The sequence below is a fragment of the Littorina saxatilis genome, linkage group LG14 (assembly GCF_037325665.1).
Source record: "Littorina saxatilis isolate snail1 linkage group LG14, US_GU_Lsax_2.0, whole genome shotgun sequence".
Lineage (NCBI taxonomy): Eukaryota > Metazoa > Mollusca > Gastropoda > Littorinimorpha > Littorinidae > Littorina > Littorina saxatilis.
The window spans coordinates 5,718,327-5,743,452 of record NC_090258.1 but is presented as its reverse complement, the minus strand read 5'-3'; the positions used below and the strand labels follow the sequence as shown (position 1 = coordinate 5,743,452).

The window sequence follows — 25,126 nt, the reverse complement described above, 5'->3', positions numbered from 1 at the left end:
ACACTAATCAGTTGATCAATTTGCAGACGATTTGTCTTCAGTCAATGGTAAGTAGCAAAGGGCTTTATGTTGCCTGAATGGCGGGGTAAAAATAGTCATACAGGTAAAAACCCACTCGTGCTAAAAACATGAGAGAACGTGGGAGTCTAAGCCCAAGAACGAAGAAGAAGAAGAAGAAAAAGAGTGTCTGGGGGTTGATTATAAGTTGGGGTTGATTCTTGCAGCAGGTTCTTTAGCTGCAATATCCCCCATATAATCAAGAGGGTATAAATAAGATATTCTATGGATATGGAAATGGATATGTAAAACCTATGGAAACCATTGGTACAAAACGAACACAGTTAAAAATTATATGAGACTGTATAATTATGTCTACTGGCAGGAACAGCAGCTTGTCCCTGTGAATTTTAATTTTTCTCTACTGAGACTGTTCCCAAGATATATTCTTGCCTTATTGGCTTTGAGAGCTAGCAGGTTGTAGATAGCACCCTCAAATTAATTCTCCGAGTGATTGTTTGAAGTTGCGCCCCCGGCCCCTTGAAAGTGGAACAAATCAAAAAGCTGTATTTATACACAGCTTGGTGGCCCTGAGATTAGACAAATTAGGAAATCACATTCTCAAATTTTGATTGCCCACATTTTTTGTGAGTAAGAGGAAAGGGTAAAGGGTCAACCACTAAATCAATAACAATGTCTGTATAACCCTCAGTACTATAAAGGTAAAAGGTCAACCACCAAATATATGTCTTTAGCCCTCAGAACAAATGAAGCCCAGGCATAGTATTGATCTATGACTTCGAAACACAAACCATCTGCAGTGTGATCAAATAACCATTTCATCTTCTTCTTCTTCGTTCATGGACAGAAACTCCCATGTTCACTCATGCTTTTGCACAAGTGGGTTTTTACATGTACGACCGTTTTGACCCCACCATTCAGGCAGCCATTTGCCGCTTTTGGGGGAGGCATGCTGGTTATTTTCATGTTTCTATAACCCACCAAACTCTAATATGGATTACAGGATTTTTTCCATGCGCACTTGTTCTTGTGCTTGTTGTTTTGGATGGACACACACAGGGGAATAAGGCACAAGCAGGTCTGCACATAAGTTGACCTGGGAGATAAAAACAAAAATCTCCAGCCTCCACCCACCAGGAGCGGGAGCTTGGATTCGTAACTGTGACCTTCCGTATAGGACTATATAGGAGGCCGATGGCTTATCCACTAGGCCACTGCGCTCGTCAATTAACCATTTAATATAAATCATTTAAATCAATGTAAATACAACACTGAGACTTTGACAGACACCTACTTCTGACCAAATGTACACAGTTTTGACCAATCCAATAATGGATCAAGCATGCTCTTCCTGTGCGTAACTTGGTTCAAAAAGAACATGTATCCACAAACATTTATGTTTCACTATTTCTGAGAATGTTTGTGTTTGAATGGAGTGTCCAATTACTGTTGGAATGTTTCTAAGGTTCATATTTGTATTCTCTCCCTGCATTCTGCTGCCCTATTCGCTTTGGACAAGTTATCCCCTGTGTATCATTGCTCCTTCAGTTTATTATCTCCTAATTTGTACCTTCAAACTTCACAAGATCAATAAAGCTGTACTCTCTCTGTAAGACTATCCTGTGACAGATTCTTTTATATAAAAAAACAAGTCGCGTAAGGCGAAAATACAACACTTAGTCAAGTAGCTGTCGAACTCACAGAATGAAACTGAACGCAATGCAATGTTTCAGCAAGACCGTAGCATCGTCAGTCCACCGCTCATGGCGAAGGCAGTGAAATTGACAAGAAGAGCGGGGTAGTAGTTGCGCTGAGAAGGATAGCACGCTTTTCTGTACCTCTCTTCGTTTTAACTTTCTGAGCGTGTTTTGAATCCAAACATATCATATCTATATGTTTTTGGAATCAGGAACCGACAAGGAATAAGATGAAAGTGTTTTTAAATTGATTTCGAAAAAAAATTTTTGATAATAATTTTTATATATTTAATTTTCAGAGCTTGTTTTTAATCCAAATATAACATATGTATATGTTTTTGGAATCAGCAAATGATGGAGAATAAGATGAACGTAAATTTGGATAGTTTTATAAAAAATTATTTTTTTTTTTTTTTTACAATTTTCAGATTTTTAATGACCAAAGTCATTTATTAAATTTTAAGCCACCAAGCTGAAATGCAATACCGAAGTCCGGGCTTCGTCGAAGATTACTTTACCAAAATTTCAACCAATTTGGTTAAAAAATGAGGGCGTGACAGTGCCGCCTCAACTTTCACGAAAAGCCGGATATGACGTCATCAAAGACATTTATCAAAAAAATGAAAAAAACGTATGGGGATATCATACCCAGGAACTCTCATGTCAAATTTCATAAAGATCGGTCCAGTAGTTTGGTCTGAATCGCTCTACACGCACGCACACACACATACACCACGACCCTCGTCTCGATTCACCCCTCAATGTTAAAACATTTAGTCATAACTTGACTAAATGTAAAAAGGACCACTATCACTACAAGGCATTTTCAGTGTCTTAACCAGCCACGCCTAAGTGAGCAAATTCTTTCCAATAAGGGGAGACAACACCCACACGCATCTTTTTGATCACTGCAATACATTATCTAATAGATTTACATATACACTCTTCAAAAAAAGTTAAGGATCACTTTTTGACAAGCACACCACACAAAACAGACAAGACCGAATTCTTTCTTTTTTTAAAAATTATATAATTGAACAATCAAGGAGTAATGACAAACAAAGCAAAGATCGAACGCGGCCGCCACAATTTAGCTAGAGTGGTACAACAATGTGAATCAGTGTGCCCTCCGTTGTGTGTCAGGCATTCAACACATCGTTGGCGCATGGAGTGGATCAGGTTGCATATGAATGCTCTGGGAACTCCATTCCACTCCTGCTGGAGCCATTGCAGCAGTTGACCCAGATTGGCAGGAGGAGGGTGATGTTGCTGTACCCGACGACAAAGTTCGTTCCACATGTGCTCTATGGGGTTCAGGTCCGGGCTGTTGGCTGGCCACAGCATCCTGTTGACCCTGGCCTGCTAGATGAAGGTGTTTACTGCTGCAGAGCGATGGGGAGGTGCGTTGTCATCCTGAAGAATCGCAAGAGGGCCGATCGCTTGGAGGACTGGAACGACTAGGGGTTGCAGGATCTCATTCTGGTAGCGGACACCGGTCAAGTTGCCCACTACATGGTACAGAGGTGTCCTTAGACGTGTGCTGATCCCTCCCCAGACCATCACAGAGCCTCCGCCAAAACGCTGTCGTTCCAGAACAGCGCCTTCTGAAAAGCGCTCTCCGCGACGCCTCCACACTCGGATGCGACCATCAGCAGGTTCCAAGCAAAAGCGGGACTCATCTGTACACAACACCTGAGCCCACTGCTGACGTTGCCACCTCACATGTTGAGTGCACAAGGCTCAGCGAGCTGGTCTATGATTAGCAGTCAGGGTTGTTCCTCGGACTGGACTCCTTGCACCCAAGCCAAAGTTGTGTAAGCGGTTTCGGATCGTCTGACCACTAACAACAGTTTTTTTTTCTTGTTTTTTTTTCCGTTTATGGGCTGAAACTCCCACGGCTTTTACGTGCATGACCGTTTTTACCCCGCCATTTAGGCAGCCATACGCCGCTTTCAGAGGAAGCATGCTTGGTATTTTTGTGTTTCTATAACCCACCGAACTCTGACATGGATTACAGGATCTTTTTCGTGCGCACTTGGTCTTGTGCTTGCGTGTACACACGGGGGTGTTCGGACACCGAGGAGAGTCTGCATACAAAGTTGACTCTGAGAAATGAATCTCTCGCCGAACGTGGGGACGAACACATGCTGACAGCGGCCAACTGGATACAAATCCAGCGCGCTACCGACAGAGCTACATCCCCGCCCCACTAACAACAGTGTTGGTGGTAGCTTGTAGGCGTTGCCTAATGTTGTTTGCCGTAGCCATTCTTTGTTGCATGGCCTGCCTCTGAATGAAGCGATCCTCTCTTTGTGTGGTGTCTCGATCTGGGCCGACCAGAACGTTGTCGCTCCTGCACTCTTCCAGTTGCGTGGAATCTCTGTTTTAGTCTGATGATGACAGAGGGAGCCACTGCAAGCCTCTGAGCCACTTGCCTGGCAGCAACACCGTCTTGTAGCCATCCTATTGCCCTTCCTCTATCCAAATCGCTCAGTTTTCTTCGTGGGGGCATGTTGCTACTGTGCATAATTGTGTCAGCGTGTCAACCTTTAAACACAAGCTGGTGAGCGATGTTCATAGCCAGGACCCTGTTGTAGCACGTGCATCACAACCTTTTGCCCTGGCATGCGTTCCTCAAATTTCATGGAGCTATACAAAACACCCCTTTTCTTCCAAAATGCAGCTTTTGAGAAGTCCCACAAAGGGAAATAACTCTGCCTGCCAAACAAAATTGTAAGTCAAGACTCATTGTTCATTTGTTAATTCAAACACATTAATCTTTTAATTATTATGTCGATGTTTAATTTTTTGACAATGTTTTATAATTAGATCAGTTTTTTCAACCGATCCTTAACTTTTTTTGAAGAGTGTACATGCATTGAGGAAAGTGACAGATTATTCTCTTATTAAAATTCCGTTGTAACTTGTATGCACTACAAAAATGACCTTTGTAATTCCTAGCTGTTATTTCACAAACACATTTCATGGTATTCTGCACAGTGCTTGTGTATCCGCCCTCATGATTATAATGCTTAGGATTGGTGTCATATGATTGCTCTAATTCCAAAAAGTAAATGAGAAGATATTTAACTAAATTTGTCCACAACTCTTCGCAGTAACACGTAAATGAGAAGATATTTAACTAAATTTGTCCACAACTCTTCGCAGTAACACGTAAATGAGAAGATATTTAACTAAATTTGTCCACAACTCTTCGCAGTAACACGAACGAAGAGACAGCTGCAGAAGAAATTGTTACATTTACTTGTGAGCAGCGCAGCACATGGACAGAGGAATAAAGGGTTGCTCCAGGAAACCATGATAAATATAAATCCAACAACTTTTTGATTATTTTACAACTGGTTCAATGATGAAGTGGTTAGATCCTGTTGCGACATTCTCAGTTACTTAACCTCCTCCCCCCCCCCCCCCCCCCCCATAGTCATAGAGAGATCTCAGCTTAAATCCAAAATTCCAACAAGTAATAATTGTAATAATTATATCCAGCGGGGAAGTGAGTTTACCCAACCGAAGGGTTGGGAATATATCTGGTTGTGTACATTCTCAACTACGCTATAGGCGAGCAGCCATACATCCACAAAATAAAGTGTCTTTCCCTTTCAGCAGCTCATGTACGTGTGCAATGTGCTGGTGTACTCTCACTCCTCTTCTTCTTTCAGGGCACATCTTTTCTGGGTGTTTGAAACTGAGAGGAGGCTGTCATCCAATACCAGCGCCTTGGATTCCTGAAGAACAAAAAGATCACAAAAATCACAAATTTGTTTCAGTAAAATCAGTGAAATCTTATTTTGCAACCAAGGGCAAAGAGTGCTGTCTGCCATTGTCAAAGGAAGACATTACACAAATCGAACATGGTTTTCAGATATAGCACTTGATAACCTACACATTGATACAGTATTTAAATTTCCTGTGAATTTTTTTAATGATCATATGAAACTTGTTTGTAATCATAGGCAATTGTTTCAATACTTTTTTTGATAAATTTAAAGGTTTAAAAGTTAATTCTTATCAGGCGTTTTCGTCTTTACTTATTGTTTTTGTATCTGGCTGAAGTTGGCTTATGCAATGTTTTGTTCAGTTCTAACACTTCTCTGGATGGGATGTATGCTATTTTTTGTTCTGCCCCGGAGATCTTTAACTGCTTTCTCATTTGTTCAGTTATGGTAATCATCTGCACTTCTTTCCACAGTGACATTATTTTTGTTTTATTTGGATGGAGAGAAAAAAATGTACTGACAAAATTGTCGTCTTTTTTATTTTATCTCTTTTTACATTCGATGCTATGTTAAAAGTGCATTTGATTTCTTTCTGTCTGTGCTTTTTGTCTTGAAATTGCTAATAACTTCTGCATCTTTTGACCAAATTACTTCATACTAACCTTCACCCTGCTTCGTGGGTCGTGGACGACCCAGAGCCTCACAAAATCGTATTTATATCTCTGAAACTATTTGGAGTTTTTAAAGGCTGACATAGTCCTATTTGATTAGTTTAATTACATCCAGGGCTTTTCCCATTGTTGCGGGGTTGTATAAATTAAGCTTCCTGCAAAGTTTTAGGTTTGAAGTCCTCACCAATTACGAGAAATAACTATTTATTGCATTGTTTAGCAACAGTTCTCCAAGACTTGGGCTACTTTTAGACCGTTGACCTCACTTCGTGACGTTTCGTAAACCAAAGATGGCATTTGAGACTGTTCTGTTTACATTTGACACTATCAACACCACTTTGCAATACTGAAATAATTTTTTCTGTGTTTGAAAGCTACAGCCAATCGTTATTATATCCCCTTAGATACAGTTTTATAACATTATTGGCACATGTAAACAATATGAATTAATTAATGAACGCTACGAGTATGGCAGCCTTTAATTGAGATTTCATGTAATCTCCAATCACCATGCGACCTTCCCATTGCCCAACTTTTGAAAGACTATCTTTCTAATCTAAACAAACAAATAAACGATGACGCAATTTGAACTACACAGTCCGGATGATGTTGGTCGTGGACGACCCATATGGTAAGGAATTTTAATAATAATAATACGAGAATTTATAACGCGCACATATCTCACCACAAGGCGACTCAAGGCGCACTCATACACATTCTTTCGCATTAACAACTCATGCACACTCATATAATAATAATAATAATACGAATATTTGTAACGCGCACATGTCTCACCAACAGGCGACCGAAGGCGCACATACACTCATTCACACACACGGAGACTTAAAGTCATTAACACACACACACCATCAACCATTAAATATGTACAGTTATTCAGGGTGGGATGGGGGTGGGCAGTGTAGAATGCATGGATTATTTGGAAAAAAGGAATGTCTTGAGTGCAGATTTGAATGATTCGAGGGACTGTTGTTGACGGAGGGGGAGAGGTAGTGTGTTCCATTGGCTAGGTGCTTGGAAAGAAAATGAGCATTGACCTGCTGTTTTGAGTTTGGTGTGGGGGATGTTGAGCTTAAGGGAGTCGGCAGATGATCTGAGTGCTCGTGAAGGGACATATAGAGAGAGAGAGTCGGAGAGATAGGCAGGGGCGAGACCATGGAGGCATTTGTAGGTGAGAGTGTTGATTTTGTATGTGATACGGGCAGGAACGGGCAACCAGTGGAGCTGATTTAGGAGGGGGGTGATATGGTCTCTCTTTTTCTTTCGTAAGACAAGACGGGCAGAGCTATTTTGAATGCGTTGGAGACGAGAGATAGAAGAAGAGGTAAGACCAGTCAAGAGAGAGTTACAATAGTCAAGACGTGAGAGAATGGTGGAAGTGACCAGTTTGGCGGTAGCATCTGTGGTGAGGTACTTGCGGATAGTGGTGATGCGGCAGAGTTGGAAGTAGCAGGTGCGAGAGACAGAAGAGATGTGTTGTTTCATGGAAAGGGTGTTGTCTAGAGTGACTCCGATATTTTTGACAGCAAAAGACAGCGGGACAGAAGAGTCAGAGAGTTGAAGAGAGTACGTGGCTTTGGAGAGTTTGGATGTAGTGCCTATTAGAATGGCTTCAGTTTTGTTGCTATTGAGCTGAAGTTTGTTTTCTGTCATCCAATTCTGCACGTCAGTGATATAGTGTCAGAGATAGAGGAAAGAAGATATTCAGACTGGTCAGGGGAAGAGCTGTTGTAAAGTTGAGAGTCGTCGGCAAAAGAGTGGTGGAGAACGTTGTGTCGGTCAAAGATGTGGTCAAGAGGTTGAGTGTAGAGAGTAAATAGTACAGGCCCAAGGACTGAGCCCCGAGGGACTCCGCACTCAAGCCTGATGGGGTCAGATTTCAGTTTGTCAATCGAAACAGTCTGGTAGCGGTCGGTGAGATAAGAAGAGAACCAAGAAGGAGCTGTGCTATGGATACCAAAGGTGTGCTGAAGGCGTTGAAGGAGGATGTTGTGGTCGACTGTGTCAAAGGCCGCTGATAGATCAAGTAGGGCGACGGCAGAGATTTCAGCTTGGTCAGTGGCAAGGAGAAGATCATTAGTGATTTTGCAGGCATGGGAATTGTCCGCCGAATGGCGGATTTCCGCCGAATTTTTTTTTTGTTCCGCCGAAAATGCAAAAGTGTCCGCCGAAAAAATAAAGGGGGGAGGCACACAAAAAAAGCACCGGTTACTTTGGCCTTTGCGCAAAAGCCCGCGAAAACTTTCCGTACTTTGTTCACGCACTGCTACCGCCCGCCTCAGTTATTGAACTATTATGTTTGAAAGTAAACCAGATTGCACAGATTGTGTTACAAGTTACATTTTCCTGTTTGTCTCAACAGATACATTTTTTTACAAATTTAAACCATATATAATACATGTAAGCAAAATTTGGTACATTTTTGTACTAAAAACTCTGATTCTAAAAACAGAATTTAATGGCAAACTTGGAGCTCAGATGACACCAGATTGCACCATCTGGGTTCTTTGGAGAAAAAAAATTTCCGGGGGGGCATGCCCCCGGACCCCCCTAGTAAGGCTAGGCGCTTCGCGCCGTCGACTTGACGCTTCGCGTCTTCAGTTATAAATTTTCCGCCTTTTTTACAATTTTCAATTCCCATGCCTGATTTTGAGAAGGGCAGTTTCGGTGGAGTGGTGAGGACGATAGGCAGATTGAAGCGGAGAGAGAAGATTGTTGCAAAGAAGGTGAGAGGTCGAGTTGTTTCAGGAGTTTGGAGATGAAGGAAAGGTTTGAGACAGGGCGGTAGTTGCTGAGAGTGTTTGGGTCAAGCGATGGTTTCTTCAGTAGAGTAGAGGTTTGACAATAGCAGTCTTAAAGGAGTTGGGGACAGTGCCTGTTTGCAGAGAAGTGTTGATGATTTTGAGAATAGAAGGGAGGGGGTCAGGAAGACAGTCAGAGTAGAGTTGTGTGGAAAGAGGGTCAAGGTCACAGGTTTTCAAGGTCATTTTTTTGAGGACTTTCTCCAGGTCAGTGAGAGTGGGGGCTGAAAGTGTGTGAAGGGAGTGCCTGTAAATGCAGGAGGAGTTTCAGAGTTTTACGTTGTTTATCCCTATTCAGATGGCGTGGGTCGTGTATGACACATACTTTTTACGTTGAATCCTTAGGAAATTATGGGTCGTACACGACCCACATAATCCGGACTGTGTAGTCCAAAGCATGATCTGGTGAAGGTTAACGTACATTAACTTCAGCTATGCAGTCCGCTGATTGACACTTTTATAGGTATACAACCCACACACCCCCTTTCCCAGATCATTGGTGACCTAAAAACAGCAGTTATAGCTAGGTTCAGGACAAACCCTAGACATGAAAGTGCTTTTCATTCACAATTTAGGATGGATAATTTAAATCGGAACACATTTGTTTTACCTTCGGACAGGAAACTTTGTGGAGTGGTCATGAACAAATTTAAATTCATGCACAACTACCAAAAATGCAACCCTAAAATTAAAGAATGCTAATAACTCTACATCTGTTGACCGAATTACTTTATATTTGGAAGACATAAATATCAGCCTATGCATGACCCTTCCACAAAGTGACAATTATATAGATCAAATGGTCTGACGTTTGTGCAATTTCAAAAAAGGTTACCGAATTCGGCGATCGACTCAACAGAACAAGGTTTGACATTGAGCGGCAGCAATACTTACCTAATCTGAACCCTCCAGACCTTAACCTTTCGGATTATCTGAATTTCCGAGTATACACAAACACCCCTTAGATCATCAGTGACCTGAAGAAAGCAGTTACAACTAGACTCAAGGCATTCCCCAAGCAAGAAAACTGTCGTCTGATTGACAATTTCGGAGGTGTAATTTGGAACACATTTTGGAGAAAAGGTACATGTCGTACCATTTTACCTACAGACTCAAAGATGTGTAGAATGGTCATAGACGAACTAAAGTGCATGCACAACAACTATAAAAAATATTTGCCAAACTAAAATGACTGGAAAATGTAACCCCTTTGTTGTGAAGTGACACTTCATCCATGGGAAATGCCCTGATCCTGCCTGTAATTGCTGCAACTAAGTCACTGATTGTCTAATGTTGATTAAGGTATACTATGTTATACGAATTACCCCAAAGGTAACAATTTGGAGGGCAAAAATTGGGCAAGTTCGGCTACCGCTCAATGCCAAACCTCGTACAAATGAGTCAATCCCCGAATTTGGCAACTTGTTTTTTAAATTGCACAAGAGTCAAACCATTTGATTTATAGAATTTTCACTTTGTGGAACTGTCATGCATACGCTGAAATGTATGTCCCTCAAATATGAAGTGATTCGGTCAACAGATGTAGAAGTTATTAACATTTTTGAGGGTTGCATTTTTTGGGGGTCACCCTGTATAAAGATTTTTGCTGAACTTTAATGACCCCCTTCATTGTAAGGTTACACTTGCGCAATGGCGCGCAAAATTCATCAATGACATGAACTCATTCCTCTAAGGCAAATGCCCTGATCCTGCTTAATTGTAACGGCTGCATTCAAGTCATTGATTGTCTAGAGTTGGTTAGAGGTTACTAGGTACCGTACTTTCCGGGTGACAAGGCGCTTCGTTATCTAAGACGCACCCCCTTCTTTTTAAACGGATTAGACGCTTCGTTATACAAGACGCAGGGGTCGAACTCGAGGAAAAAAGTCGCGCCTTATGACCCGGAAAGTACGGTACTAACAATCTGGAGGGCTTAAAACCGGTTAGTATAGCTCAGGCTCAGTTTTCAACCTGGTAATGTTGAGCCAATCCCCAAAATAAGATTTGTTTTCCGAAATCTCACAAAAGTCAGATTCTTTTAGGCTACCATTCTTTTACCTACAAACTGGCAACTTTGTTGAGAGGTCATACATAAGCTGAAGTGAATATACACCAAATATGAACTAATATGTGATCGACAGATGTGGAATTTATTACAATGAGAATTGTTTTTATGGGTTACATTTTTGGGGTTACCCTGTACAAACTTCAGTTTTCTTTTTGAATGTTACGTGAGAGAAAATGTTCTTTCATCAAGTACAGATGAAATTCAGAAAGTAAAAATACTTAACAAATTGCTTTAAATCCAAGAGAAGGTGTGTGAAGGATTGGGGGGTTTGAATCAATAATATTAAAATTAATAAAAAGCACTGACTCGACCACGTACCATATATATTCTTACTGGTTGATGAGCCTTGAATGTGTGCAGACATGTGAAAGGTTTGTGAAGAGCAACAACTCAACTGAACCCCTGGCGCATAGGCTCTTCCTTCCTTTTGTTCAGTGAGACTCTTCCATTTGTGTGGATCAGCAGCATTACCGGCATGCCAGGCAGCTACAAAAGATGGAGAAAAATAAAACATTAACAAGAAACAATGGAGAAAAATAAAACATTAACAAGAAACAATCAGCAGTATTATTTTCAAGGTAACATAAATGTTCTCTGAGCCTGTGCCAAAAATAATTTCTCTTTGTAAAAGCAGCAAGTTACTAATAGCACCATACCTTCATAAAGTAAACCCTTCAGAGTGATAGTACAAATAATTTCATCAGTTTTTATCAATTGGAAAGTCTTGAAAATGTTATAAGAATGCCCAAAAATGGCAAAATCAGACACTTTCACAGAGTATGAGAGTTACTTGCCTTGGGAGTTTGCTTGCACTTGCAAGAGATCTAAAGCGAGTTTCTCTGCACTGATCGTTAGATTTGAATTTAGAAAACAACCAAACTCATCGATTTTATATGGAGATTAATGTGTTCAAGCCTGTAGTTGCTAGTTTAAATGCAGTATGTTTGTATTGTTTCGTCTAGAGATGTACATTTCGTACATTAGAGCGTTCGGAACCTTTCAATCGCTAGCTCATCAACCTGTGAGCTATCGAGGATTCAGGCCCATTGTTGGGTAAGTAATTTTGGTTGTTGGTTAAGTTACCAAAAATGATTCCCCCCTCTGCTTCTTTCTCTCTGTAAATGAGTAGGGCTAGTTATTTTTCGGTAACTTACCCAACAACCAACCCAACAACCAAAATCACTTACTCAACAACGCCCCCCCAAGACATTTATTTATTTATTTATTTATTTATTTACGAGGATTTATATCGCGCACGTATCTCAAGGCGACTCAAGGCGCATGTTACCTATTGACATTTTCAAGACCCTGTTTTCTAAGATATTCTGGTCATAAACTTATGTAAGTTTACCCCCATTGTAAGACCTGATTTTTTCAGGGTTTTGAAAATCTTAAAAGGAGGATTTCACTACCTATGACCGCCACCCCCAATCCCCAATGTTCAACGTTAAGCTTTTTGTCCACAGCCGGCCGGCCATTCGTCCGGCCAGACATACCGACTGACAGTGAATCCTAATACTAGTGGATTACTCCTTTTAACTTAAGACATGTTTTCTTTTACTCACCTGAGCAATAAGATAATCAATGTGCCCTGAAGGACCTCTATCGCATTGGTACTGTTAGCTCTCTCACCTATGACGTAAGATAAGACAAAGTATGAAACAGCAATATTTTGTCTGATTTATTTTACGTATGGCGAAGGCGAGTCGAATGAGCATTTGCTTTTCTTGTTGAAAAATTCTAAGGACACAGATTTTCCTCTCAAATCAATGCAATAGAGAAAACTAGAAAGACAAAGTGTGTTGAGATCTTCACTTTTATTTTTTAACAAGAAGAGCAAACGCTCGATCGAGTCACTTTCGCAGTTCTGAATATTATATGAGGCATCAGATGGACAGGAAGAAATTGCTATTCACAACACAATGAGTCACGTTCACATAAAATTTGAGCCCGGTCACTTTTATAGTTTCCGAGAAAAGCCCAACGTTAAGTTGTGTGTTGCCGAACAGAAAAGGCTAGTTATCTCCCTTGTTTTTCTGATAACGTTCGTAAAAGGCTACAGATGTAAATACTTTGATGTAAAGAATAATCCTACAAAGTTTCAATCACATCCGATGAACTTTGTCAAACATATAAAATGTCTAATTTTTCCTTTGACGCTGACCTGTGACCTTGAAAAAGGTCAAAGGTCAACGAAACCATCGTTAAAGTGTAGAGGTCATTGGAGGTCACGACTAAACAAAATATGAGCCCGATCGCTTTGATAGTTTCCGAGAAAAGTCCAACGTTAAGGTGGTGTCTACGGACGGCCGGCCGGCCGGACAGACTAACACTGACCGATTACATAGAGTCACTTTTTCTCAAGTGACTCAAAAAGGATACATATATCACTATGCAATTCTAACGTTTTCAAAAATTGATATCACTGAGGGTGCCCAGGTTATGCTATCTGCATGTAGTAATTCTTTCTTTCTTTCTTTGGTGTTTAACGTCGTTTTCAACCGTTCAAGGTTATATCGCGACGGGGAAAGGGGGGAGATGGGATAGAGCCACTTGTTAATTGTTTCTTGTTCACAAAAGCACTAATCAAAAAAATTGCTCCAGGGGCTTGCAACGTAGTACAATATATGACCTTACTGGGAGAATGCAAGTTTCCAGTACAAAGGACTTAACATTTCTTACATACTGCATGTAGTAATGACCTAACACCACAGGTGTAGCAGTTCTCTAGTCTGGTTGGCCCAGTTATATTTTGTTTGTTTGTTTGCTTAACGCCCAGCCGACCACGAAGGACCATATCAGGGCGGTGCTGCTTTGACATATAACGTGCGCCACACACAAGACAGAAGTCGCAGCACAGGCTTCATGTCTCACCCAGTCACATTATTCTGACACCAAACCAACCAGTCCTAGCACTAACCCCATAATGCCAGACGCCAGGCGGAGCAGCCACTAGATTGCCAATTTTAAAGTCTTAGGTATGATCCGGCCGGGGTTCGAACCCACGACCTCCCGATCACGGGGCGGACGCCTTACCACTAGGCCAACCGTGCCGGTCTCCCAGTTATATGACAGTAAGCGTACATGGTAGAGTGATGCCCTGTCAATGTCATGTAGTCTCAAACTTGAACAGAAATCCCAAACATCATTATCATCATTCCCATAACAGTTATAGTCAACAATAATGTCAGCTCTGAATAAGAGTTAAGACAATGAAAAATAAAACGAAAAAAAACAAATGACCTGTATCCATGAACTTATGAAGAGCAGCTAAGATTCTCCCTAGCTGTAAGCTGTAAGTGTTCAAACAAAAGGATGGATTCGTTGTATGTAAAAGCTCGGTGGTCTGAGATCAGATTCTGGCCGTGCACAGGATGCGGATGGTAACACAAATAATTTGTGTAGAGTAAAAACAATCACAACTGGCCATACATTTAAGGCTGGAGTACACTTTGGAAAGTACGTTGGAGTAGCCTCCCTTCCCGGATTTAGAACGTGTTTCGTGTCGTAACAGATTATCCACTTATTAGCCATATCCGTATGCAAAATAATGAAACAAACATTAGGAAATGGCAGACGTTTACAAATATCGACATTCTCTATCGATATATCAGTGCAATAAAAACAAGTCGCGTAAGGCGAAAATACAACATTTAGTCAAGTAGCTGTCGAACTCACAGAATGAAACTGAACGCAATGCAACGCAGCAAGACCGTATACTCGTAGCATCGTCAGTCCACCGCGCACGGCAAAGGCAGTGAAATTGACAGGAAGAGCGGGGTAGTAGTTGCGCTGAGAAGGATAGCACGCTTTTCTGTACCTCTCTTTGTTTTAACTTTCTGAGCGTGTTTTTAATCCAAACATATCATATCTATATGTTTTTGGAATCAGGAACCGACAAGGAATAAGATGAAAGTGTTTTTGAATTGATTTCAAAAATTTAATTTTGATAATAATTTTTATATATTTAATTTTCAGAGCTTGTTTTTAATCCGAATATAACATATTTATATGTTTTTGGAATCAGCAAATGATGGAGAATAAGATGAACGTAAATTTGGATCGTTTTAGAAAAAAATAATTTTTTTTACAATTTTCAGATTTTTAATGACCAAAGTCATTAATTAATTTTTAAGCCACCAAGCTGAAATGCAATACCGAAGTCCGGACTTCGTCGAAGACTACTTGACCAAAATTTCAACCAATTTGGTTGAAAAATGAGAGTGTGACAGTGCCGCCTCAACTTTCACGAAAAGCCGGATATGACGTCATCAAAGACATTTATCCAAAAAATGAAAAAAACGTATGGGGATATCATACCCAGGAACTCTCATGTCAAATTTCATAAAGATCGGTCCAGTAGTTTGGTCTGAATCGCTCTACACGCACGCACGCACGCACACACGCACGCACACACACACATACACCACGACCCTCGTTTCGATTCCCCCTCGATGTTAAAACATTTAGTCAAAACTTGACTAAATGTAAAAACAATCATTAGAACTTGCATTTACGACATGTCGTGCGTGAGAACGTGTCAGTAAACAAGCACTTGTTGCCTGGCTGACGAACCCTACGAGTCAATCTAAAACAGCCAAGTAATGGAAAGCAGTCTGCCGATAAACATAACAAACTACAGATGAAAAAGTGTGTTCATCCCTGCTCTGGATAAAAGACATCGGACTGATGACAACGTGGCAGCGTTCATGCGAAAATATTTTTCAGATTATCCATTCTACATTTTATTGCACGTACTTGGGGCAGATCTGAATTTCACACTAGAAGATGACAAATCGGTCTTGTGAGTTGAGAACTACATGTTCTTTGCCGACAGAAATCACGATGGGACAAGATGCAGATTGTGTTGAGGAGATGTTTGCAGATCATTGCATCTACATTTTATTGCTCAGATCAATGCACGTAGTTGGGGTAGATCTGAATTTCGCAATGGAAGACACAAATCCGTCTTGTGAGATAAGAACCACATGTTCTTGGGCGGCAGAAATCACTATGGGACAAAATGAGGATTGTGTTGAGGGGGTTAATACTGACTGACTTTAGATGAAGAGTTCCTAGACCTGGTTTTTGTAAAGAGGCATCATGATGATATCCTGGTTTTTACATTTAGTCAAGTTTTGACTAAATGTTTTAACATAGAGGGGGAATCGAAACGAGGGTCGTGGTGTATGTGTGTGTGTGTGTGTGTTTATGTGTGTGTGTATGTGTGTGTGTGCGTGCGTGCGTGCGTGTAGAGCGATTCAGACCAAACTACTGGACCGATCTTTATGAAATTTTACATGAGAGTTCCTGGGATTGATATCCCCGAACGTTTTTTCTTTTTTTTTGATAAATGTCTTTGATGACGTCATATCCGGCTTTTCGTGAAAGTTGAGGCGGCACTGTCACGCCCTCATTTTTCAACCAAATTGGTTGAAATTTTGGTCAAGTAATCTTCGACGAAGCCCGGACTTCGGTATTGCATTTCAACGTGGTGGCTTAAAAATTAATTAATGACTTTGGTCATTAAAAATCTGAAAATTGTAAAAAAAAAAAAAGTTTTATAAAACGATCCAAATTTACGTTTATCTTATTCTCCATCATTTGCTGATTCCAAAAACATATAAATATGTTATATTCGGATTAAAAACAAGCTCTGAAAATTAAATATATAAAAATTATTATCAAAATTAAATTAATAGAAAAAAATAAAAACACATAATTTATATACATGTAACCCTCCACCACGGAATGAGTCGCATGTCACCTTTGCATGATTTTCATATTTTTACATTTATCTAAAGAGTTTTTTATTTTATGCTCTATCCAGAGGTGAAAACCGTTTTAGAAAAGAGCGAAAACTGTTTGAGTTATAAGCCTGTGACTAAGGTGACCCTCACACTGTTACCAGACACTCCCCGGACTTATATTTAAGCCTAGCGCAGAACCGCGCGAGGTGACATGTGACTCATTTCGTGGTGGAGGGTCACATATAAGCTACTTCTTAAGAGAACTTACCTACATTTTTAGAGCAAAGGATGATGTTGATTCTTCACTGGCTCAGTATATAAACCCCTGTCTGCAGATCATCTGTCAACTTTGAAACAAATAGCACTGCAGACTGACCGGCACTGCAAAATAAATGTCATTTTCAGCTGCCAAACATATCAAAACAATACAAACATCCCTGTGACAACAAACACAAGTTACACCGCTTTACAATTTATTTCAGTGCCTTGTCACTGTAATAGAATTCAAAAGAAAAACACGCTGTGGATGGCACTTAAACATTTTATTGAAAAATTGCATCTATCTATATGACTAAGTGCCAAAAGGTGCGCACGAAAAGCGGACAAAGGGGCTAAAAAATAAAAGTTGACAAACACGACTGATATTGTGATTTTTGTTAAGACAACAGATGCTGGAACCCAATTACGAAAAGAAAAGATAAATTTACCCAAATGATTTTACAAATAACGATAATTTTGTTCGTTATATCATTCAAAACGGCACTGAGTCATAGCATTAAGGTTATCTCGCACGTTTTTAAAGCTAGGGCTTTGAAACTTGGCACACAACCAAAGTATAATGACCTCCAGGTATGGTGCACATCACACTAAACAACATTGAATTTCAAGGTCACAGCGAGGTTAAATTTCCTTTGCAAACTGGAAAATTGTCGTTGTCACGTCTTACATGTTTTAATACTAGATCAGTTAGACTTTACATACTTCACATACTTTCAGCATTTTTATAAAACCTCATTAAAAGTGACCTGCTTGTTAATCTTTGTCAAAGTTCAAGGTCACAGCGGGGTCACATCTGGTCCAAATGTGGAATATTTTCAATTTATTCAGCGCGTTTATAGCACGAGCTTTGAAAATACACACAGTTCTAGTGTATAATGTTCACACACGATTAAAGTCTGGTTGAAAAAGTCAAGGTCACAGCAGGGTCGCGTTGAGGTCAAACATATACATTTTTCAATGAGGTTTTCTCATATGTTTTTGAAGCTAGGGCCTTGAAACTTGGCACACTACGCAAGTTAAATTAAACCTCATCAAATTCCAAGGTCACAGTAAGGTTAAAGATCCTTTAAGGATATTTTCTAAAAAAGGTGACCGCCTGGTTAATGTTTGTCAAATTTCAAGGTCACAGCAGTGCCATCTGGCTTAAACTTTGAAAAATTGTCAATTTCTTCAACTAGTTTTATAGTGTTTGAAGTCATTCACACATGATGAAAGTCTGGTTGATAAAATCAAACGTCAAGGTCGCAGCGGGGTCGCATTGAAGTCAGACACATACAATTGTCATTTTCACGAACGCCTTTTAAGCAACACCTTTGAAACTTCACACATTCCAAAGTTTTGATGTTGTTTGGTTATAATCAAAGTGTGGTCAATTTCCATGATTGAGAGCATTCAGAGGGGTCAAGTTGAGGTCACACAAAAGAGATTAAATTGTCGACACAACAGATGAGACTGGCTACCACTGTTTATTTTAATACACTTTTATGCAAATTTTAAATTGTGTTCAACCATATACACCAAACTCACCCAAACTCCTGAAACATCCAAGAAAAGGAAAAATGTGTCCAAGCAAGGAAAAACGCCATTTCTTCAAAGGCTGGAATAACTACAGAGGCAGCCGCGTCATTACACACAATGCAATTACGTCATACATCATACATTTCTATGAGTCATGTTGAATGGAATGGTGGCATGTGCCTCTATTCTAGCTAACAACAAAGCTGAAAAAATGAATATTATCTGTTTGTTTTGTTTGTTTTACCCGTACGAGACCTTTCTGTGACCTTGACATGTGACAAGGATCTACCTTAACTTCTTTAAGTCGGAGTTGAGAGTTGTGTGATGTTTGAAGGCTCTCCCTTTAAAAAAAACTGAGATAATGATGCATTTTCGTGTTTTTGATTTGCCCATGTGACCTTGAGATTCGACAAAGGTCAACAAGACTTTAACCGTGTATGGGGGCTATTAAGCCCAAAAATGTGAACTTTCAAGGTTCTTGCTTTGAAAAACTCTGAGAAAAAGGTTATGTTTTTTTTTTTACCCACACGAGACCCTGCTATGACCTTCACATTTCTCAAGGATCAACCTTGAATTCTCCATGTTGAACAATCATTAAGCAAAAGCGTTGTTTGAAGTTTGAAGGTTCTAGCTTCAAAAATCTCTGAAAAAATATGTTTCATCCGTTTTCTGAACCACATGTGACCCAGCCGTGACCTTGAAATCTGACAAGGGTCAACAAGACTTTTACCATGCATGGGGGCGATTAAACCCCAAATGTGTGTGAAGTTTCAAGGTTTCAACTTAAAAAACGTCTGAGAAAAATATACATTTTCCTTTTTGGACAATGTGTTGCACGCAAGACAACACGACAAACGCTCGTGTTATCATTCTTTTACTTTAAGGTCGACTTGCGTGCCCGCTCTTTCGCTAATCTCAATTAAAATTCATCTTAGAAGTTCGGTTTTATTACGCTTTTAATTAAGAAGATTAAACTAAGACAACAAATAGTTAGTTTTACCCATTAAACTCGATAAGGTAGTGACATTTTATGTTGAACGCAAGAAGGTGTCGCACGCAAGATCTGAAAAAATGTTGACGACATAATTTCAACACTTGATAGCGCAATCGTGGTTCGTGATTTCTTCACAAATTTTGAACACAGAATGTGTCACGTGGTTCCGTAAATGAAGTAGATCTTTGTACATGTAAATTTTGTTTTTAAAAGAAAATAACCGTTAATTACCGAACATTTTGTCGCACGCAAGATATGACGAAATTTTCAAATCGTTTTCAAAAATGCTGTTCAAAAGTTCTGCAGTCTTTGCTGGATTACTTGAAAGACAGCAGTTTGATACACCGTTATCGCTTGACGTGTCGACATCAATTCCAGAGTTTTTGAAAAAGAAATTTAGTAAATATCTGCGATTGAAAAATGTATGCCGTGATGACGAATCATCTTGCGTGCGACACCTTAAAATTCGGTTATCGAAAAAAAAAAATTCTCTCGAGATTTAGATTTGACGTTTGGTCTCGTCTGTAAAGCGATGTTTCAGGCATTCAATCAAACTAAATGCAATTCATTTGTGCTTCTTGTTATTTTTCTGTGGCATATTCAAAACACGAGGTATCACGATGTCCTTTTTCAGATGGCCGGTTTTGGCGTTATTTTTGACTTTAAACAAAGATAACTTCAAAACCGTTCAAGTCAGACACACGAAATTATGTCCACTATCTCTTCGCACATTCATCCACACACACACCAATTTTCAGCAGACACACGTTTTTAGAAACATTTTTATTGTAAAACAAAGTCGTCTTCTGTTCTGTGAGCACCTTTTGGCACTTAGTCATATATATACGACTAGTGTCTGTGTGTGTGTGTGTGTGTGTGTGTGTGTGTGTGTGTGTGTGTGTGTTCGCGATGCACGGCCAAAGTTCTCGATGGATCTGCTTCAAATTTGGTGGGCATATTCAGGTAGACCCCGGACACAACCTGGTCGATGAGAATTTTCAACACGTGCTCTCAGCGCACAGCGCTGAACCGATTTTGATTTTTCTGTTCATCTTCCCAGATCCATTCCCAGTAACTCTTCCTTATCTTCTCCAGTGTTTTGCGCTTATCTCCCTTCCTTCATGTGGCGTCAATCCATATTCCCGTTTCTATTTTTAGAAGGTCACTGTCGACAACGCTCATTCCATATTCCCGTTATACTATTTTTAGAAAGTCACTGTCCCGGCGAAGCCGGGTATTACTCTTCCTTATCTTCTCCAGTATTTTGCGCGTTTATCTCCCTTCCTTCGTGCGGTGCGCCGGCAAAGCCGGCGTACACCCGGCAAAGCCGAGTCCCCGGCGCGGCCGGGTATTCGGCTCGACTTCTTCCCGGCGAAGCCGTACCCGGCGAAGCGGGTATTCATCTAGTATATATATATATGCTAACAAATGGCTCTCATTCAAATAGCCGGTGATAACCCAAAAGCATTAGGTTAAATAGAGAATACTAGTTACTACATGGCTTACTGTGTCGTACCAGATTTACACTCGTTTTTGTAAATATTGAACAGCGAGCGAAAGCGAGATGTTCACTATTTGAAAAAAGCAACGAGTGTAAATCTGGTACGACACAGCAAGCCATGTAGTATTCTGTTGATCCTACATACTGTACTTGCATGTATTTGACTGAAAATGTCTTGCAGTCGAGGCAGCTAAATTGAAGATGCTTGTTTTTGAACCTCGATCTCTTCTAAAGCCTCGTGCAATCTATTACGTCAAAGCAAAGGAAGTCACTCATTGAGGGTAATTAGCGAGCACAATTTTTGTTTCTATTATGACGTTTGTCTCGGTGACTTTGGCATCATAAGCAGTGGAAAAACAGGTCCCTGCCAGACTTGCTTGACGTCACATGACCTCATTTACATGATATAAACATGTGTGATTTGAACGATTATTATCTCACGGGTGTCTCTCTCACGTATACAGTAGGATAAATGGAAATACATGTACAGAATAAAGATTCATTACACACTTGCTGTAGATAAATGAAAAGTGATACAATTTACAAAGAACACAAGATTGAAATGTGAATACAGACTGACAGTGACAAAAGTCATCAAATTCAGCTAGTTTCACTCAGAATCACTGCCTTTGTGGAATTACCTTAACACACTGGTACCAATAGTATTGGGAACATATTTTAACTTTTAAGGCATTATTAACATTATCAATCAATTCAGAGTTTAGTGATAGGGCCTAAAAAAAAAATAGGTGTGGTTACGGTAACCCGACCTACCCTATTTTTAGGGGCCGATCCTATAACTTTTTATTACATTTGTCAAAAAAATAAAAAAAAAAAAAAAAAAAAAAACAGTGCAAAAAACGCAATGAAAGCGAAAGCGCCCGTGTCGCACACTTATTTCCCTGTCAAGTACCGTACTTTCAAGCGCCTAATCCGTGTATGAAATACGAAAAAAATCAAAGAGACCGCTTGAGTACCAGTCAAACAACTTGTGATAATGCATGTTTCAGCTACTAGGTACTGCCCTGCCTTTGATCTGGCCGCACACACAGATTTCCACTCTGTTAAACTCGGTCACTGACCGGTCACTGACCCGGATGCAGGAAGTGTTTCCTCTCTCAGATATGACAGGGGAACCACCTCTCATGGCAAAAACTGGGTCATTGACCCCTGGGAAGAAGGTCGTGTCTTTTAACAAGGCCACCCAGCTATCACAATGCCTTTGGTCACTGACCAGTCACTGACCCCGATCCAGGAAGTGTTTCCTCTCTCAGATATGACAGGGGAACCACCTCTCATGGCAAAAACTGGGTCATTTTGGTGCGCCCTATTGGCCCCCTGCGTCCAATGGGTGACTGGATTACAATTTTTTTTTTAAAAGAAGGGGGTGCGTCTTAGATAACAAAGCGCCTTGTCACCCGGAAAGTAGGGTAGGTTTAATTTGTACACATTAGAAAAAAAAGTTTAAAAAAAAAAAAAAGTGATTGCCTACCTACCTACCCTATTTTTTTTGGCTATGTTACCGTAACCACACCTATTTTTTTTTTGGGCCTAGTGATACTGTTATGTTCTTGTTAAACTTAAAGCAATGAATGACCTGCACAATCATGTATAAGTTATAATGATAAAATGGAAAAGTACCTGAAGAAAAATCAGACAGCTGTGCTGTTTTGATGAATGATGAAGCAGCTCTGGTTCATCTGGAGGTGACATCATCATCACAGCAGGATCAAAAGTCCAGGACAACTGTACATTTAATATAAATAAAAAACCATATGAATTGCGCTGACCATGATGCATGTATACATGTATCACTATCAATGATTCATTTACATCAATTGAAAAAACAAACATTTTAAAGTAACTTAAAACAACTGAGTCAAATTAGCAGGAAAACATAAAATACTCACACAGATAATCAAACTTTATTTCCTCGATTATAATGATCCTGTGAATTATGAGTCAGTCACACACACACATACTTGTACAGAGTGCAACACATACATCACAATTAATTCACATTCACACGCATACAGTGACAAGTGTGTGGAACTTTACTAGTTGTACATGTATGCCTTGGCTTGACCTTGTGACACTGACACCATCGGCAAGGGCCACTGCCAACAGCACACCGTATTCAGTTGCCTTTAGAAGCTATGCATACTTACGTTGTGAAATATGATGAATACTTACCATTCTGGTCACTGACAATTCCAAGCAAAATGTTCCCATGGTGATACTGGTCGTCATTTGCGAACATCCGCAGTTTGCATGTAGCTGGCGTCCAAAAGACAACAGTTCAGCCAGTACTTTGCCGGGATCTGTGTTGGCTTTTCGTCGGAGGTGAACACGAAGAACTTGCTCATTTCAACGCACTATACATTCACAGCATGGCCGTCAAAAACAAACAGTGGGCTTTCTACTGCCAGCAATGACTTCAGCTCCTCAGTTTCAGTCGAGAAATTAATATAATGTCATCGATGTCGCACGTTTACTTTCACAAAATAATGAGCTTACCAAAGGGAAGTCACTCACGTCGTTGGACTGGCTATTTACACAAGCAGTTGTGCAACATAGACCGTGTTCGTCGAAGCCAGGCTATCTACACAAGTGTGAAGTGAGCAATCAGCGTTCGAGCTCAGCCGATATTCGTGATTTCATGGCGTCATTTTCTGAATTATTTGTGTTGTTCAACTTGAAGCTGAATAAAAAGTGCCGTGTGTGTGTGTGTGTGTGTGTGTGTGTGTGTGTGTGTGTGTGTGTGTGCCAGTGTGCCGGCCGGGTGTGTGTCAGTGTCACGGTGTGTGTGTGCGTGTGTTACGTAGAGGTTACATGCCGAGTCTCAGTGATTATTAAAAATAATGGTCGAAGTTAGCGGATCATGAAAAATGCGAGCTTCAGCGAGCTTTTTCATGACCGCGAACTGAGACCATTATTTTTAATAATCACTGAGACGAGGTGTGTAACCTCTTTATTCCTCCTTTCTTCAGTTATTCCCAAAAAACAGGAGTTTTTGTGCGAAAGTTTGATCGAATCCGAATCACTCAACCAGTCAACCTGCGCAGGCGATCGATTAATGCGCGGTTGTATAGTTCCGTGCAAATCATTCCATTCTCAGTGTTAACACTTCTTGTCAGTTTCCCTGTTTTAGACTAAAATCAAGTACACAGATGTGCTTTTATTCTGCTGTGGCGGTAAAGGCAGATATTGTGTGTTCTGTTTATGTTTTAGTATCGCTTGAGATAATGTTCTTTCGTCAAATGGGACTAGCAGACGAACTTTTGCACCCGTGTTCCAACGTTAATTACTGTATGAAGTTCAGTTTTCTGGGGAAAATAGTGTATGAAACCGCTTTATGTTGTTTAAATTGATGAGGTGTGTGCATTTGGTTGCGTGTGATCTGTTTATAAAATGAAATATTGTTGAAAACTGACCGTCGGATTGCAGTCAGTGTTGTCGAAGAAACTGCGTTAAAAGAAGGGGAACTACTCTTGTCGGCTAGAGTATGAGTTACTTGCCTTGGGAATTTGCTTGTGATGAACGGGTTGTGCACGGCAGATCTAGATTCAGAAAACAACAACACTCATGGATTTTATATGGAGATTCATGTGTTCAGGCCTGTAGTTGTTAATTTAAACGCGGTATGTTTGTATTGTTTGCTCCAGAGATGTATACTTCGTACGTATAGAGCGTTCGGAACTTTTCAGTCGCAAAAGTAGTACCAAAACAGAACAGCTTCTCAACCCATTGCACTATCGAGGATTCAGGCTGTTGCTGGCTCGTTATTTGTTTGGTTGCTGGGTCATTATCGAAAAATAACTAGCTCTACAAGTTTACAGAGGTAAAGAAGCAGAGGGGGGAATAAATGTCACTATTGCCGGGACGTCAGCCAGGCTTCTGCTAAAATAAACTGTCCAGACGGAATGCTTTCCCGCCAAGTTAAAGAGACAAGTTAACTTCTTCCCGGCGAAGCCGGCTACCCGGCGAAGCGGGTATTCATTCTAGTTCATAATATATTTAAGCAGATTTGTGCTGACTGACACTGATTTTATCCCACAATTCATCAGTGTTAAT

The 25,126-nt window shown here is 40.3% G+C and overlaps 1 long non-coding RNA gene across 4 annotated transcripts; it reads right to left on the bottom strand.

Annotated features, from left to right (window-relative positions):
• On the bottom strand, window positions 1-23,820 carry LOC138946966 (uncharacterized). Of its 4 annotated transcripts, none has more exons than XR_011449491.1 (6): window positions 23,246-23,820; window positions 22,694-22,798; window positions 17,029-17,141; window positions 12,576-12,642; window positions 11,329-11,496; window positions 1-5,461 (listed from the first exon to the last, which is right to left on the bottom strand). It is a non-coding gene; the product is annotated as an uncharacterized lncRNA (long non-coding RNA). The 4 variants fall into 4 exon arrangements; XR_011449492.1 differs by having other exon boundaries at window positions 17,033-17,141; XR_011449493.1 differs by lacking the exon at window positions 12,576-12,642 and having other exon boundaries at window positions 23,246-23,819.
• Between the last annotated feature and the right edge of the window lie 1,306 nt (window positions 23,821-25,126).